Below are 18,023 nucleotides of genomic sequence, written 5' to 3' on the forward strand. Positions count from 1 at the left end.
ACACCCTTCAGTTTATTTTTCTTTTATTATATATTTGATGAAAAAGATAATCCATAATATCTGAATATTCTCTACATTGCTGTTAATGAAAAACAGTAATATAATCTTATGTTACATTTAAAAATAATATTCAACATAAATATAATCTTTAAATATATTTAATTTATTAATTTAATATAATTGAAACATTTATTGATAAATTGAAATTTATTTTATTATATTAATACCTATATTTTCATAAAAGAGAAAATAAACGAGTCTGGTAGAATTGTGTTCGTTTGTCATTATTCTTAAAAACTACTCGTGAAAGATGATTAACTTTTAATCGAAGCGAGCGACTCGTTCTTTCATAATTAATACATCGAGAATTAGCGTAAATGTCCAAATTTTCATTATTAGGCAAGCTTACAATATGACATACTTGCATTTGTCGTTTCGCAACGAAGAGAAATTTTTGTCGACGCGGGAACCGGCGATGTTCCACGTCGTCCTGCGTGTCCCCCCGTTTGCGGCGGTATCCGGTGAAAACTTCGACTTGGGTAACTCGATGTAGCGGTTCGGCGCACCGTAGCGGCGGATCACCGGAAGCTTTTATTGTTTTACAAGTTTACTGCGATTGTCCCGGGATCGGCCGGCCCCACCGACGGCCGATTCGATTGCCTCGAGGACGACCACCGCATTTTCCGTCAAGACTTTTCGCGTGGCTGCCCACGTACCGTCCCGAGGAACGGTCGCTTCAGACCGTATTCACACACGCCGATTTAAGAAAATGAAGAACCCTAAAATCTATCGGCCGACTCTATTTCGCGAGAGCATCGCTACGGCAAAACTTAAAACCGTTTTTGGAAAAAAATGCAAGCTGTCTTAAAATATATATATTTTTTTGTATGCAAACTGTCTTAAAACATAAATATTTTTTTGTATGCAAACTGTCTTAAAACATAAATATGCTTTCTTTATTATTAGCGGTAAATTAAGGAGAATAACGAAGATTTTACTATTGACACGCTGACAGCTGTTTAATTATGGGCCAATTCCTTTTAGTGACACAAGTCGACACAAACATCGTTCTATCCTTCTTGGCATTCAATGAATAACAAAGACAGAACGACACTTGTGTCGACTTGTGTCACTAAAAGGAATTGGCCTTTCATGTGGTTAGCAGCGATTTATAACACGTCCTATAGTGAGATTTACGCGCGCAAGACTCGTGAGAATCTTGAACATTCAAGAACCACGGAAAATAAACCTAACGTCGTTCCTCGCGATACGGCGCGCGCGCGCGCGCGCGTGTACGCTCTGCATAAATTATAGGCGTGATTAAATGAAGATAATATCGCGGAAACGCGACGCAAGAATGAGTAACGCGAGCGCGGGATCGTCTTCCTGCTGTCTCGACTCCAGGATGTCGAGGCGGCACTCCCACGGGAGATCGTTAACGTGTATGTATATGGGGTTGACATACAAACATACGGGTGGTGTTGTAATTAACCGCAATCATTGACGGTAAACATACAGCGGTTCGCCTCCCGCGGGACGTCGTTGACCGAGGCGAACCGGACGAGCACGCTCCCGGTTGCCGCGGCATAAGGAGCGCACCGTATTCGTGATCAATATTTATGACCGAAATCCAAGGGTGAATCCACGACGCCGCGCCGTGGGCATACAGCCCACATATCGCGTTTGTGTGCTCGCGCCGTTACGAGAACCGCGGTCAATATTTATGATTGGTAGCATCCCGATTGATATGTACGGTTGGCTGACGCGCGCGCATGTGCGCTCTTTAATGAGCGTTGCGCTCTCGTCAGGGAGCTTAACTCCGTCGTGTAATAAAATGTCGAGTACATCGGAGAATAATCGAGAGCTCTCGTAGACCGAGTGTCCGGTAATAACTTCTCCTAAGCGGGTTTAAGTAGAGAAGTCTCTCTACCACTCAGTGATTTTCTCAATAATTAATAACAAGTTAATTAATAAAGCTCTGCGAACGAGCGTATGGGCACAACATCGGGCACGGTTGCTAGAAGCGCGCTCTTCCTGAAGCCGCACGCGTAGCAATCACAACTGGCGTTTAATGCTATCTTTTCCTAGCCGTTGATTCGCAAATCTTTCTTAATTAATTTCTCATTAATTATTGACAAAATCGCAAAACAGTAGAGAACTTTTCTATTCGGTTTAATCCGCTCAGATATACACGGTTGTTACTGAACCTCTGTAGAATGTAGATCGCGAAGCATAATACGGAATTCCCTGGCGCGACGATACAATCTTGCGGAAACAGTGAGAAACTGATATTTTGATTCCGATACAAAATCAAAATATGAATATAATATAAATATAATAAATATAAATGTTATATATTATAAAAAATATGTATAATATTTGTAAAATGTAAATATCTATATCGAGCATGCAGGGGTATACTTTTACCCTATAACAACGTAAAAAAAATACATGTAAGAAGCATCGGGCGAGCGAATTTCAAGAAAGGGTGATTTTTCCTCGGTTCCGCTCTCCCCCTCGTGCTCGCCCCGTAACGACGCCGCGACGTCGCCCAGCATCGCTCGCGTGTCGTCTTAACGCCGTCGCGTGGCATGTGCGCGCGCGAGCACGCGCTTCTGTAACACGGGCGATGCGTGTGCTCGGAAACGCACCCCGCCTCGCGCTAAAAGCATATCTGTGTCGTCTCGTGAATACACGCGGGGTTAACGGCGGCGGAGGTGGGTGGGAGGAAGGGGACGCGAGGTCTCCCCCTCAAGGTTTTCGGTTCGGGTCGGCCGACGCTCACTTTTCCTCGCGCCGGACGCGCCACTTGGCCAACTCGGCGGCGTGGATCGTCGAAGATCTAACGAAGACCGAAATGCGCTCCTTGTAAACGCGCGTTGCGATTCAATCCGGATGTATTCGTAAATACAGGACGTGTTAGCGCGTAATGTCTTAGCCTCTTGTAGCAGGATTCACAATCGAAAAAATGATTTAGTAAGATGGTAAGACAATCGGCTGTTTCGAGGCATTTTTATTATTTTTTCTAATGTAACGGCAAGCAGAGTAAGTTATTCGTATGTGCAACTGTATAGCCACATATCACGAAGTTAAACGTACGAGGGGTACAATAATATTGGACGGAAAATGACTCTGACATCGGACTCGTAGAGATGATCGGACTGCAAAGGGATGTTTAATCTAATGTAATCTAAGATGCTTTCAGTCGTTCCCCCCGCTCTTAGGCAAGTGTGCGTATTCATCGAGCAGGGGGGACGCGCGAGCACGGGGAATCTGTCTCTGTCGCGAGTTTCTCTCGGCGCCGATACTTGTATGCACGAGGGCGCATCGGTTCATGCCCATATGGCTGGTATACATGCCGATTATTACATTACGTATGTAGGACCGAAAATTATAGTCAAGGTGAGGGGACACTGATGCCAAGTTGGTCCCCGTACGAGTCGACCCAGGGAGATATTATTCTTTTGGACGCGTTGCTGTAACGAGACGGCGATATAAACGATATTCTCCCAACCGAGGCATGCGCGCTGAAAAAATTAAATGTCGGCAAACACGGACTTGTTGGTGAAGCAAAAATTGCGCGATAGGTGAGAATTATGAATTTTTAACTTTAATACGCGGCCCCGCGATTTTATCTCAAACTACGAATCCATTATATCTACAAAATATATATGGAACAGTTTGTGCTTTATCATAGTTAATAGGAAAAAATTTTTAAGATTAGTAAAGAGTACAATTATAGATTTATCTTGTAAAATGGCACTCATTTTATTCCGATTTAAATGAAAATTACTAACTTTATTGCTCCAGTAGAAAATCGCTTTAATTCATGAAGTAATAATATTAAAAAACGTTCTCGGTTTTTTCCAGAAATATAATTACGTTATTTTATACATATCGGAGCAAAAAATATAAATTTTAACAGTCATTCCCTGCTCTAATAAGTACCTACTCTAATAAGTACGAGTGATCTGTAATAAGTGGCATAACACACATCCATCTAACGCCGGCAAGATTGAATTCATTCGACCGCACTTTCCGCCCTTGTACGCTTACGCGTAGGGGGTGTCCGCGCAACATTGCCCGGAGAGTGTTCGAGAGTAGAATCGGTCGCGGAGAGAAGGGGAGGGGAACAGAAACATAAGAGAGAGAAGGAAGGAGGAGGGAGAGAAAGAGAGAGAGAGATAGTACATCGTGATTCTGATTAAATCAGCATTAGAGCGTAGCCGCGGACTTTCCCGTCGCACCCTCTCTCACGAGTCGTCTCACGACAATGACACCAAATGTCGACCTCGAGACCTCGGACCCCCGCGGGACGGTGGAGCTTTAATCACGATTCTCCGGGCGCGCCGCGCAACGAGCGCGCGCTGTTACTCCAGCAGGTGCCCCGACCTGGCCCCTCCGGGCTCTCTCTCTCTCTTTCTCCCCCAGCTCGAGCTCCCGTTTTCTCCCCCTTACCTCTCCCCCTCTTGCTCTTCGCGCGCGGCTTCGATTTCAATTGGCACGAGGAGCATGTTGCACTTTGCGCCCGATCGCGGTGACAGCCGGCGGGCCGCTCTCCTCGATCGCCTTCGCTTTTGTGCGACGCGTCTGTATGCACGTGCGGAGAGACTTTTGATGTCGCGCGACTCTCGAGTGCCGAGAGATGATGACCGGGGATCGAGAGAATAATTGAGGTATTTCGGCGGCAAGAGGAGAGAGCGGCACGCGAAAAATAGCAGTCGAGAGGAGGCTCTCGCCTCTCAATTATCACGACTAAATTTTTTAAGCCATTTCCAAATTTTTTTCACAAATCGCGCGAAATAGCTGTATTTCGAAGAATAAAATGATCTGCTGCTGATCTGAATATTCAACTGACGAATACATTTTGCATATTTTTGATTGTTCTATAATTTATTAGTATTTGAGGACAATGTGATTTATTTCAACATTTTCTAAAAAATGTAAGGAAAAAACAAAAAATTATTTAAAAAACGAAAGAAACACATTAAAATTACTATGATGTGTTTCATTTTTTCGATACTGGGATGTAAAAATCACCCAGGCACCCGTTACCGGGTTAAGATGTACTCTAATTAATATTTTAATTTCAATTTTACCTTTTTTATCGACAGACATTTCGACGTTCATTCCAGGAATACAATTATTACAAAAAGACCATTCTTTAAACCGTCAATAAGATCAATATAATTATCGTTCACATCTTCACAGTGAGAAAAAGCCATCCGCTCGCAAACGAAAACGAAACGGCGAAAATTTGCACAGTCCCCCTTTTCGCCCTCATCCCTCTTGGAACGCTGCACCTTGCGCGCGAGGCGAGAAAGAGAAACAAAAATATTATTCCTACAAGCGCCGACGACCCCCATAGAGGACGTCGTTCCGAATTTTCGATCCCCTTATCCCGTCGATTCGATATCCCTCCCCGCGTAGCGTCACGCCGGCCGACTACGCTCGGTGATTCGGCGACGTGACGGTTTTACGTCGTGGCTCGTTGCGCCTCTGCCGAGACGCCGAAATTGAATTTATTATCCGCCGCTACGCCACGGCATCGGCGCGGCGACGGCGGCAGCGCGGCGACGTTTGCAGCGGCTTAATCGAATCTAACCGGACGATAATCGAACCGGACCGGTTACTTTCGAGGGAGAGGCGAGCGGCTCCGCGAACGGCCACCGTACCCGTACGTTGCGATGACGCCGTAACCATTAAAATGTGTTTTACCCGGCGGGCTCGCTGCGGTCGCTGCCAATAAGAATTTCACCGCGTCGCGACGTCTCCCGCAAATTCGCCGAGGAAGTATCTGTCGCACAAGAATACTCGACTATCTGTCTTTTCGCCTCTTCTCTTTTTTTTTCTTTCATCAACGCCTTCTCGCGACTGTCTCGCGAAAGAAGAAGCTTAGTCCGGAAAGACGAGCGGAGACAATCCTTTTGTTTTGTAAAAAAAAAAAAATCGACTCATCGAACGCCTATCCCTTAACACTCATCGGAGCATCTGTCCCGTACACTTTTCCGCAGTTGTCATTTTCCATCGAATTCTTTCTCCCTCGTTGTCTCTATCTTTCCAATATACCTGCGACTAATTTGTATAATTATGACAACTCTATCAGCGGCAGGATCGGCGTGCCGTTCGGCCCGCACTTTGCCCGGACGACGCTGATCCGATCGTTACCCAACTTCGACAGGGCTGCGATGCGCGTTTAAGGTCTTACTTTCAGTAAATCTTCGAATTAGTAGTCGCCGTCGTGGCCGCGATGCAAGATAACGTGGATGTAGATGGCCAGGTAGATTGAGAGACCGACGAGACGCCGAGAGGACGAAAAGGGGGAAGGGGAGACGTAGAAGAGCAGGGCCAGGGCGTAGGGTACGAGCAGGGAAGAAGCGTATCCGGAAAGAGGAGAGAAGAGCGGCCGGTCGGGTGACGTGGCAGATGCGAGTCCTCGATACGGGGACTACCCTCTTCTGCCGTCGCCTTCTCGGAATCTCCGACTAAAGGCCCGTCCGTCTCGTACGTCGGCGATGTCACGGAGGCTGGTGAGCGCGCGAGATCTTTCGAGATCTGACGCGAAGGGGATGGGTCTTGGGTGGCACCTTAGGTGACGTCCCGCATTTACCTCGGACCGTGCCGCGTTCTGACGAAAACACAATTCCGACAAATTCGTAGCAATTCGCTCGTTTCGTCGAGTCGCACTTAAAGGGGACGGAATAACGTGGCGTTCGGCACGCTTCATTTTCCGAAACACTCGATTTCAATAGTATATACCACGCGAAAGACGAGAGGCCCCGTTTGTATTCCGGAGATATTCTAGCGCGAAAATGTGGATACGCAAGTTGCGATAAAAATTAGACGTCTCGAGTCGTTGGAGATGTGCGAATCAAGGAGTTTTGATGTCGAATAGAATCGAATCGAATCGTTGAAATATAATTTTTAATTGACAATATAATTGTTGAGATTTAGATTCAGATTGAATTTTAACATGTAGATAATAAGAAAATATTTTGTATATATAGGAAAATAATATTGATTATAATGATTATATAATATATATGATTCGTGCTTGAATCTAGATTCAAAATTTTCGAATAGTTCAGATTCGAATCATAGAAATTCGAAATCGAATCGAATCTCACCCAATTCGATTCGATTCAATTCGTATTCGAATAGTTTGCACATCTCCACGAAACGTACAAAAAAAAGACGATAATTTCCCTTTTTACTCTTCGAGCACTATTTATCGTAGCCCAAAATTAACTGCGGGACGCTCTTTCGTGGGTAATTTCTTCTGGTCTCTGACATAGTTTCTCCATCGTAACGTCAAGCTGGTACAAACTTCGGCGAGCGGTTGCGACTTCTAAACTTGAATATTAGCGCAAACGAAGGAAACTTTCGAGAAAAGTTTTATGAAAGTTAAAGAACGGTATACCAATATTCCCTATATATCTCGGTAACTGTCAATCGGTTGTCGGTTAGCGCGCACGCAGCGTCGCACGTCGTCGCTTACGGTCCGCGTTCGGCCGCTCGTTCGTCGCGAGGAGCATAAATCAATCAATTTCATCGCGTTCCCTTACCCGATGCACTTCGCGTTTTCATTACCGTGGGCGCGATCGCAGCCGAGCTCGCTCGTGACGTGAGCTCGCTGGAAGACGAGGCTTGCATAATAGAGGGATGCACTTAGCGTTTCGCCACGGGAAGCTCGCCGTGGCGAATCTCTTAACAAACACGCGGTAGTCTTCCATACGGCGCCCGGTATCATCTGGCGCTCCATTACGCGAGGCGTGGAATCGGCGAACAGGCGGAAGCTGTTGAGTCACTCGCGCATTGAACGCCTTTGCATATCGCTATCGTCGAGGTCCGATCGGGATTTCTCTTCCGAGACCGCCCATTCGTTCCGAATGATAATCGCGAATTCGAACATTAGACCGATTTGCGTCATCATTCGAACATTCGAATGGTTACAATTTGTCTCTTCGGACTTATACAATTGGCAATTAAAGCATCAGTCTTTATCATTGCAGTTAATAATGAACTTGGACAAAATTTTGAAAGACTTAAGAGAACATCAGCATAGAGTCGTAATTTATTCAGAAGTTATGTAAAAATGTATCAAAGTATTGTTTTAGGTATTATATGTAGATTTATACGCAACTTTCTCAGCGTATATTATACGTTTTTACATGAGATTACTCACGATGCGGTCTGCGGAAATTACGTGGTGACCGCGTCACGCGTACGTCCTAGATGGTTTCGATTTCAAGTAGGGTGTTCCGGTGGGAAACTAAGTTGAATTGATCGCTATATGGTACGCGGGGGAGTACGCACAAAGGGTGCAGTAATAACGCGACATTATGCTGTCTAACATGGATCATATTCCACGCATCGTCACCCATTAGGAGCGATGGCTCGACCTGGACCGTGAGACTGCGGATGGATTCGGCCGCTCCAAGATGATGCGCAGTTTTCTTCGCATTATCATAACCTCGATACCAAGCATCGTCGAGATCTGCTTCTCTTACCACGAGTCTACATTCAGCGAATAGCGCGCGAGCGATTTTGGCAATTTTCTTCGCCTCAAATATAATACGTCTTGTCGGGAAGATAAGTGCGATATACTTGTAAGATATGTATGGCGAAGGGCAGATTAATGGAATCTGCGAGATACAAACGCACGTTACTCGGGACAAGGTGAAAAATTGTGTAAGCTTTGTTCAACGAGCACTTAACCCGGCCTGCTACGGACCAGCGGCGGATCGTCGATCATCGAGATTTATCATGTCTTGGTTCACCTGTAACCACTAAATAGCGGTACCATCATTTCATCCTTCTCGGAACGAGAAATAATTCATTATCGCGGATTATTAATATTTTCCTCAATTTTGAGCATCGATCATACTTTATCCCAAACTTTATATTGTCTGCAGATTATGATCTCTATCGAAAGAGACGCACGTCAATGTAGATGTTTGCTATTTTTTTTAAAGCGAAAAATGACGTTGTGTTTCACCTCGCAGAGGCTTCGCGCGACATCGCCGTAAATGAAAGATTCTCGCTCCAGAATCGCGGGGATCTTTTCGATGAAAAAAATTTGAACGTCTCGTCCATTAGCGAATAAAGAGGATCCATCCCTGTCACGGTGAGTTCCATCAATCTGTCGGAGGCGCGGACGAGAAAGACCCGGCGTGCGTCTCTCGTCCGACAGGATGTATTCGCGCGCGTCAGTGACAGCGCAGTGTGAGGATCCTCGAGAGAGAGAGAACGGGAGAATCGTCGAGAGAGTCGTCTCTCATTGCGGACGCGAGGGATATCACTTAGTGCCATCGACCCCACCCCCTCCCCACCCGACAACCCCTCGACCTCGGCGAGGAGAGAGAAAAAAAAGAGGAGGCGGGGGTTCCAACCGCAGGGGTCGTTGTGGAAATAAAAATATTGATGGTTCGGTTCCGGCCCACGGACGGGACAATCGGCTAATTATTCACCGACCACGCGACCGCGCCGGATATTCAGGAACGTCCGCGCGTGCACGCGCGCGCGCGCACATACACACGTGACGTCCCTAATTCTGTCGCTCGTGCCCCCCTCCCTCCCCCCGCGAGCGCGACAGATCGGTCGTCGGATAACGCCCGTTACCCCGTCACCAAGTTTTCGCGTTCGCGCGCTGACTTTCGTACATGCTCGTGTATCTGCGAATTAATTCCGACCCCGCGATATGATCGACATTTATTGTCTTCGCGCTGGATCGCTCGAAATAAGGGGGATGTTCGCGAGTTGTTCTTTATTCCGCTTTCTATGAAATTCCGTATTTTTTTAGAAAAATATTCCAAAATAGCCAAATGCAGTCTTATTTCCGCTAAAGTTTCCGCGCGAGTTAAACGACGAAGCTACCCTTTCTAGGAAAGTTACAGCAACTCGGTAGCTCGGTACCTATACCGCAAATAATGGAAGGCGAAAGGAGTGTTAAGAGCAAAGATACGTTTGAATCGATAAAGAAGATCGACGTGCGAACGAGGAAACGCGTTTTTACTCGGAGCAATCAAACGATTAGGGAAGGGATAAAAATCAAGATAAGAGACTGACGGTGGGAGAAGGATGGCACCGATCGTTCGAGCGTTCGCGGCTTTTTCGGGGGCGCAAGGCGACGTTAAAAACACGGTGGATTACACGCGCTGACGCGTACGTTTAGAGAGCACCGCCCCCGCGCCGTTGCGTGCACCGAAAAGTCGGCCAGCGACATACATACAACGGACGCGCAGCCACGTGACGTCACGGTAGCGTCAATTAGGCGTCGCGTGGCCGAACGGCGCCACGCGTCATTTGTCAGCGTCGTCCCCGGGAGAAGGAGACGACACGCACGACGTCGCCAACGCGACGTGCCCCACACAGACGTCTACGCAATGTCGAAACTCTCCACCTCTTCCTACGCGATCCGCCCTCTCTTCCTCTTCTCTTCGCTGTCCCTGGGAAACGAGCGGTCGGTTCCGGGACCACTTTGGACTTCCTCCGCCGAGAACGATCTCGGCGTGCCGCACGACCGCTCGTTTCGAGATCGCGTGCGCCTCGAGGGGCAGATCGCACCGAAATTAATATAAGAACGCGTTCCCATTCGACTTTGTGAGATGTTGGAGTACGTCTCGCTATTTACTTCGCGGTACGTAGCCATCCGATCGAGACATTTTTGTACCCGCGTTTACTCAGCGTGAACACGTGACGATATACATACAGAATACAGGTTGCCCCATCAAGACCGTAATAACGTTTAAAAAAATTCCTGAAATTATTTTAAAATAAAAATTCTAATACTAAAATGTCAAAACTATAAGAGTTTTTGAGTTATAAGTATTTAAAAGCTAGCGAATCGGAACGCGAAACTAAAGTTCGCGCACTCAGGACAGGTCGAGAGTCATGAGTGGCGTAGCGAATGGAAGTTTACTTGTTAAACAAGATTTAAACGCTCTCGATGAGCTCGGCGCGTGATGTCCCGCCGTTCGATCAAGCACAACTATCGTTTATGAACGGAACGTCCCACTGAAACGTGTCGCCTGACAAAATTGTCGTTCAAGCCGTTGAGAAAATGCCCCAGTATAGATGAATTTTTATCACATCTCATTTTTACGAATGGATAAGAAAAGAATTGATTTATCTGCGAGTGATTACGATGAAGAGACTTGAACCTTAAACCGTTCGAAACAGCGCTAACGTTAATTCGGGCGCCGCCGTCGCGTCGTACGTCAACCGTCGTCGACGACGGTTGTGTGCAAGAACATTCACACCAACACCACCAACCGACTCCGCAATGTCTGGCACAATGCCGGGTTGATTGGAAGTCACGTGTCGGCTGCAATGAATTCGTATGTTGGGGTCACGTGTCTCGCCCGGCGAGTTTCCGAGGAGTACGGCATAGCCAAAAGTCAGACGCGTTACGCGGCCCGCCCTTCCCTCCGCCGTCCTCCTACCCACCGGAGTGCCGAGCGATACTCTACACCCTGGTTTTTAGACCGAAATCGTTTCGGGGCGTTGCTCTTTTCAAAAAGCACGTTACAGCATCGAGCTGCTATATACATATATATCGAGACGTGGATTCGGTATTTTTCACTTTCGTATACGTTTCCTCGATAAATATAAATGTAGCGGATTAAACGAAATCGTTCGGATTCGGTTTTTATTTGAAGAGGTCATCGCTCGACTACGATGTGATGAACTTGATCAATCTTTATCAATGTGAATTCATCTCGCTGCTCAACCGAGAACACGTCTCTTCGTCAAAACAATTCGCAAAAGAAGAGAAAAAGGAAACGGATTCCAATTTCCTAGCAAACATCTTAGCGAAACTAAATAGATCGCAAAATACATATACATCAGTTCGAATATCCGAACCGTAAATATGTTTTTCAGGAGAATAGCAAAGTGAGGTATACAGCGCGATATAAGTAAAATCTCGTTGAACCGATGCTTAATTGGTTACCGTTCGTAATATATTGCGAGCTCAACGTCAACGATAAATAATTATAAAGTTTATTTGTTTTATGATATATATAATAATAAATAAATATACAATAATGAAATAAACATATAAGAGCATTCGAAAAGTGATGTCGTATTTAATTTGTTTATATTAGACGTTCAGACATGTTTGTCAAAATGGAATTAAAAAATTGACTTCAAAGTGGTAGATATAGCAGTGGAACAAAGTGCGGATTACATTTTGCATTAAGTTAAATTAATAAATGTAAATTTTATTCCTCAAAATCTTTTGAAAAATGCGACACTACTTATTGAACAACCTAAATAATCGAGACTTTCTCAGTGATCAGATCTTGAGTACCAATAATAATTCTCATGAATCAATGGCAAATAACCAAAATGCACAAATGTTAATCGCTCTATCTCTTCTAGCGATCGTATGTTTCCTCGCATATACGATCGAAAATATGAAGCAAAATCTTAAATATTTGGCGTGGTGCGTCATTCTGTTCAGCGCCACTAACAATTACTATCTCCAGCACGGAAGGGATCAGCGAGAATGGAAGGAAGGGTGGGAGAATAAGTGAAGAAAGGGGTGGCGAAGGGCGGTAATGAATTAATTGCCTTGCGCTAGCGCGTGGCCGGACGTACGGCCGTTCGTCCTCGGCTTCCGGTCTCGGCGACTCCTTCCTTTTTCTCTTCTTCCGAGGTTTTCGTGGTTCCGATCGAAAGCCGCAGTGATAGCCGAAGGGAAGCGTGGGTTTAACGTCTCGTCCATTCTTCCGGAAAATATTTATCGTGTCCGCGTGCGACATGGTCGACGCACAAAGGGTAGTAAAACTGCCTTTCGTCAAATTCTCCGGTCTTTCCTTCCGGACCGATATAGGAGCAGGAGCTACCTTTGCAAGTATCGACATATCGATTTTATTGCATACGCAAAAGCGCCTTTACTTGACCAGCGCATTATGGACATGTTTACTTGATAAATATAATTCTGCAATTGTAGTTTTCTCGTTTGTTAAATAAGAGAGAGAGACAGAAAGGGAGAGAAAAGAGGTAGAAGGGAGGAGGAAGAAAAAAAGCGCTATTCTTGCTAAAAACAGAAGCCAGCCATCCATTTGAAACATTGCACGGAAAAAGCGAGGAAGCGTGCCGCAGATTTATTGACCATCGCGTCCGCACGGTGAACGGGAGAGACGATATGGCTTGTTCCGCGCTTATCGTTAGTATGATCTCTTATCGGATGCACGCTTGCGCGGGGGTGGACTCGACTCGTGTCGAGGGTAGGCGGAGTACGGTACGGTTGGTGCATGCCATATGGCCAGAAAGGGCAGCTGTTGATCGGATCGCGTGCTCATCATCTCTACTAAAGCCAGCTCATGCTTACTGTTTCTACTTGATTTGCAGATGGCACGATTATTTATGCGGTCATGCGACAGAGAAAGAGAGAGAATTTGGGCATCACTGAAAATCTTGAAAAACTCGACTGTTTTCAGCCAACCGATTTGAAATTCCAACTGGATTGTAAAATATAGGATTTCATGACTGTGTGAACCTTTTTCAAACGCTTTTTGAATAAACATTCTTTTCAATATCTTCTTGATGCCGGCTCTGTATAATTCGAAATTTTTGAAATAAATAATTTGTTTTAAATCAAATACAATGTGTTGCACCTTGTACATTTAATAGTCAAATTTCTGAGTTCAAATATCCAACTGTGGATCTTTCACTTAAGGTAATGTTAATTAACGATTGCAAGCTTTTGAGCTTGCACGATCAAGTATGTTTATATTTTAAGTTTTGTTTATAAAGCGTTCTCTCTCTCTCTTTCTTTCTTTCTCTCTTTCTATTTGACGAAAATATTAACAGTTGTATAGTTCCGATAAAGCTGATAATGTCGCACACGCCGGAGTTAATAAAAATAAAAGACTCGATCAAAAGAGAGTGAGAGAGAAAAAGAAAGAAAGAGAGAAAGAGAGAAAGAGAGGAACGAAGAAAGAGAGAGAGAGAGAGAAAAGAGATAAAATGTAACGGGTATTCTGTTTGCACAGATAATCCTTTGGTCCCTTTTATGTTAGCAAACAAATCCGATCCCGATACGGTAGCGAGGCTTTGCAAACAGGTGACTCGAAAGCCGTTGTATTCTAAATTTTATCTGTAACGCGAATATTTAACCGTTTGGAAAGTTTCGATCTTTTGAAAGTATCGCAGTCGACACTTTCGCTACCGTGTAAATCGTCCACGCCTATTCGATTCGTGTAACAGAATTCGTTTATAATAATATCGCGATGATATGATAATGTAACGAATTAAAATCTTGTAAAAGTTAAAATCTCGTTTTAAAAATTTTGATATACGGAAAATAGAACAAAAAAATAATTTTTCGTATCAATAGAGACGAAAAATATCGTTCTCGTTAATTTGGCACAGTTTATCCAATTGAATGGAGATGAGAGAGGTTACCGGTTCTCTTCCAAAACCATGAGTGATCACGGCAGCGTTCCTTTACAACGAACTGCGAGAATAAAGAAAGAAAGAAGATGACAAATGCTTACGCACATCGCGTTACCGTCGCGTTACCAACGAAGCGATAATCGCTCCGCCTCGGTGGCTTATCGTCGCCGGATCATTTTTATTCGTCGCGACACGTGCCGCTCGTAATTAACGGAAAATCACCATGAACCGTGCATATGTGGATTCGGGGCTCGGACTTGGGCCTGATAGGCACGCGGCGATTACGCGATCGCGTGTTACGCGCTCATCCTAAGCGCGCCGCGCTGTCCTAACACACTCCCTTAACCGCCGACCTCGCTCTGTTCTCCGCTCCGACGACGGTAAGTCAATCGATCTACCTCAGGCGGAACACGCGCGTATTGACTCCCGCGCGACGTGCGACGGAAGCGTGCGTTTACGAGAAGGGATACGACACGACCCGAAACGGCCATCATCGACGAGGCAAGAAGCATCCTGCCGGAAGAACGCGAGGTTGAACAGCGATCAAATTCAAACGCAGGCCCGTTTGAATTTTTAGTTTTGTAGTTACTTGAATCTCATTTGAAGAGTATATTAGATGTGATATTTAGAATAAAATTCTGTATCTTGAAAACGCGTACGGTTCAATAGCAATATTTCGATTAGGGATTTATCAAAATTGTATTTAACCGACAAGCGGAACGATTATATATTATTCATATATAAAACTTGAGAGACACTAAATATTAAAGTAGTGTTATGCGCCTTGAAAATAATCTTTTTCAAAATCGAACTAGTGAAATATCAATGACACGTGACATGGCAAAAATACATCGAAACAATGTTAACATAGAAAAAGAAAAATTTTACGTCTTTTGAAAAAAAGTATAATATATTATGGCATTGTAATATGAACTTTCTATAATACTATAATGTATATTATAATGTGTATTATGCAATATAATTATAGTATTATAATATACATATATTATACTTAATTAATTTTTAAAAATTGTAAGAAACTGTGTTTTAAAAATTTGAGAATTTTAATTATAAGATATACATATTTATTATAAGATTATAAGATATATTTAAGCATAATCTCTTCTCAAGTCACCTCCGAACCACACTCGATACACAGTTTTTTCCGACTCAAGACTTAGCTGATGCAAAATTCAAGGACCATTAATACGTATACGTGAAATCTTGTTCTCAAGACTTAACTATTGCGAAAAAGAAGATTCGGGCTAAATCTCAAGTCAAACTTCGTTTAAGTTTCCTGAATCGCGAATACGAATGTGACGTTATGAATGTCAGATTGATTCTTAAAGATCCATCTATCTGTTTCACGTCTCAAAACTAGTTTCCAAAACTAGTTTCAGCTATATTTTTTAGCAAAAATTTGACTATAAATACGGGTTATAAAGAATCACATGATTCGACAGATAAAATCCTGTAGCGGTTCTCAGATATGTATTCGTCCGTTAAAGAGGCAATATAAAATATCGTTCGTGCTTATATAATTCTGATTCCTCATTTTATCGAGATTTTGCTATTTGTTCAAATACATATATTATATGTTAAAACACGCAGTTTTTTTTTAATTCTTAGAATAATGTACGGGTGTCTGTGAGAAATAGGATACGCTAGTCGCGGCGGGACATTCGACGGAGTAGTGATCGCCGCAGAAGTCAGTCCGAGCAGCGAGATGGAGGTTTCATTATTTCGCCATGCATGGCAGAAACCAGTTGCTCTGGTTCGCCCGACGGATGCAGGATGCAGCTGGGTAGAGGGAGGACGTACTTATATAGGTAAAGTAGTTATGTCTATATATCGTCCAGTCCCGCTCCAAGGGACTACCTTTCCTCTGACCGGCCGACAAAAGGGCAGCCACAGATAAATGCAAATATGTAACTATAAAAAAGAAAGAAGAGAAAAAAAGGGATAAATACTTACGGTCGAAAGTCAATATTGTGAGAGGAGTCCCCGTCGGTCCACGGCTTGCTCAAGATGGAAGCCGCGTTTGGGAAACTTGGCGCGTTTTTTTTTCCCTTTGTTTCCTGGGAACGCGCGCGGCCGCCTTCCCTCGTTATGCGCATCGTTTAGTTAGATTGTACTATATCCCGTTGCTATTTTGCGCGATACAATTTGGAAATAATCGCAATTTCCAACGCGTTAAATCGTTTCTCATCTCCGGAGTCGATAACGAACATTGTGAAAATACGTTATTGTAGAAAATTCGACATTTTCGCATATTGAGATAGAATAAACTGACATTTGATTGAGATAAATTATTTCCATCGATATATATATTTTATTATTTAGCTCTTTATATTTTCAATCATTTCCGTATAAATAATACGTCCAATCTTTCAATCCAATTGACTCTTTCTATTAATCGAATAATACCTTCGTGCAATATTTGTAGAATTGTTTTCTGTTTGCGACAACAAACGAAATCTCGTTTTACCCCCGGCCGAGCGAATTTTTACGCTCTCTCCGGGGCGATTTCGGGCAGAACAGCTTTAACGTTGCCGCGAGGGGACAAATTGTCATCAACCCGGCGATATCCCCGTCTTTGATTTGGTATCGTTAATTCCGCTGCGATTCGCGCGCGTCATATGTCGGCGCGGGATTCGCGGTCGCTAAAAATCACCCTCCTGCATAATGCAGGTATAACGATATAAGCGCGATCGGCGCCAAACTTTTACCACTAAAAGCTTTCGAATCGCTGGTAAATTTGTCACCGGGCAACAGCCCGTTCGACCGATAATGGCGCGCGGCGGCGGCGGAAAATAATCGCCGGCTCGCATTACGGATCCATTACATACGGGATCGCGCGCCCAAACACATATTAACCCCCCGCGGCGTTTTGTACGCGGGATATCGCCCCGCCACGTCCCGCGTTCGGGCCCGGAGTATATCGAGCGCAAAAATGATCGATTATATAGAGCCGTACACACGCGCCTCGTCCTCTTGCACGTCTCTCGATATGTAAAGTATCCGCCTTTCGGTAACGTTGCGATCGCGTATGTAATCCCCGTATATCTCCGAACGTCGGACATTTCCGATGGTTAGTCCCCGATAGTTAAAATTGACCTGAAAAGTGTATTTATAAAATCCTTTTTTCCGACCAACTCGCATTCGATTGTTATGAACGCACGTCTGAACATTGACGTTTTCCGCGCTTGGAAAACGGCGTTTATATGAATCCGTCATACAGTCATACGTATATCGTTTCACGCACAAATTTTTTTGATCGACTTGCAATCAGTATTTCTTTGTCTCTCTTTTTTTAACGCATGTCAAAGTACTTATCTATATAATGTCACCCTTTAATCACGTCCGTTAGAAGCGCAGGAATTGTCTAACGTAATTAGAACGACGATGTTAAAACGAAATCTCTAGTATTGAATGCATTAACGCCGCGAACTCGAAACGCGAAAGGGATTTATACGTTATGCCCTCCGGTTGTTTTACAGCCACGAAGGGATTAATATATCTCGGCGCGGTGTTGTGTAACGGATACATCCAGTAGTGCCTAGAGGGGCTAATCATTGCTTTTCAATCAGATCCGTTGTGGAAAAACAACCTGCTTA

Source organism: Temnothorax longispinosus, chromosome 2, assembly GCF_030848805.1.
Source record: "Temnothorax longispinosus isolate EJ_2023e chromosome 2, Tlon_JGU_v1, whole genome shotgun sequence".
NCBI classification, from domain to species: domain Eukaryota; kingdom Metazoa; phylum Arthropoda; class Insecta; order Hymenoptera; family Formicidae; genus Temnothorax; species Temnothorax longispinosus.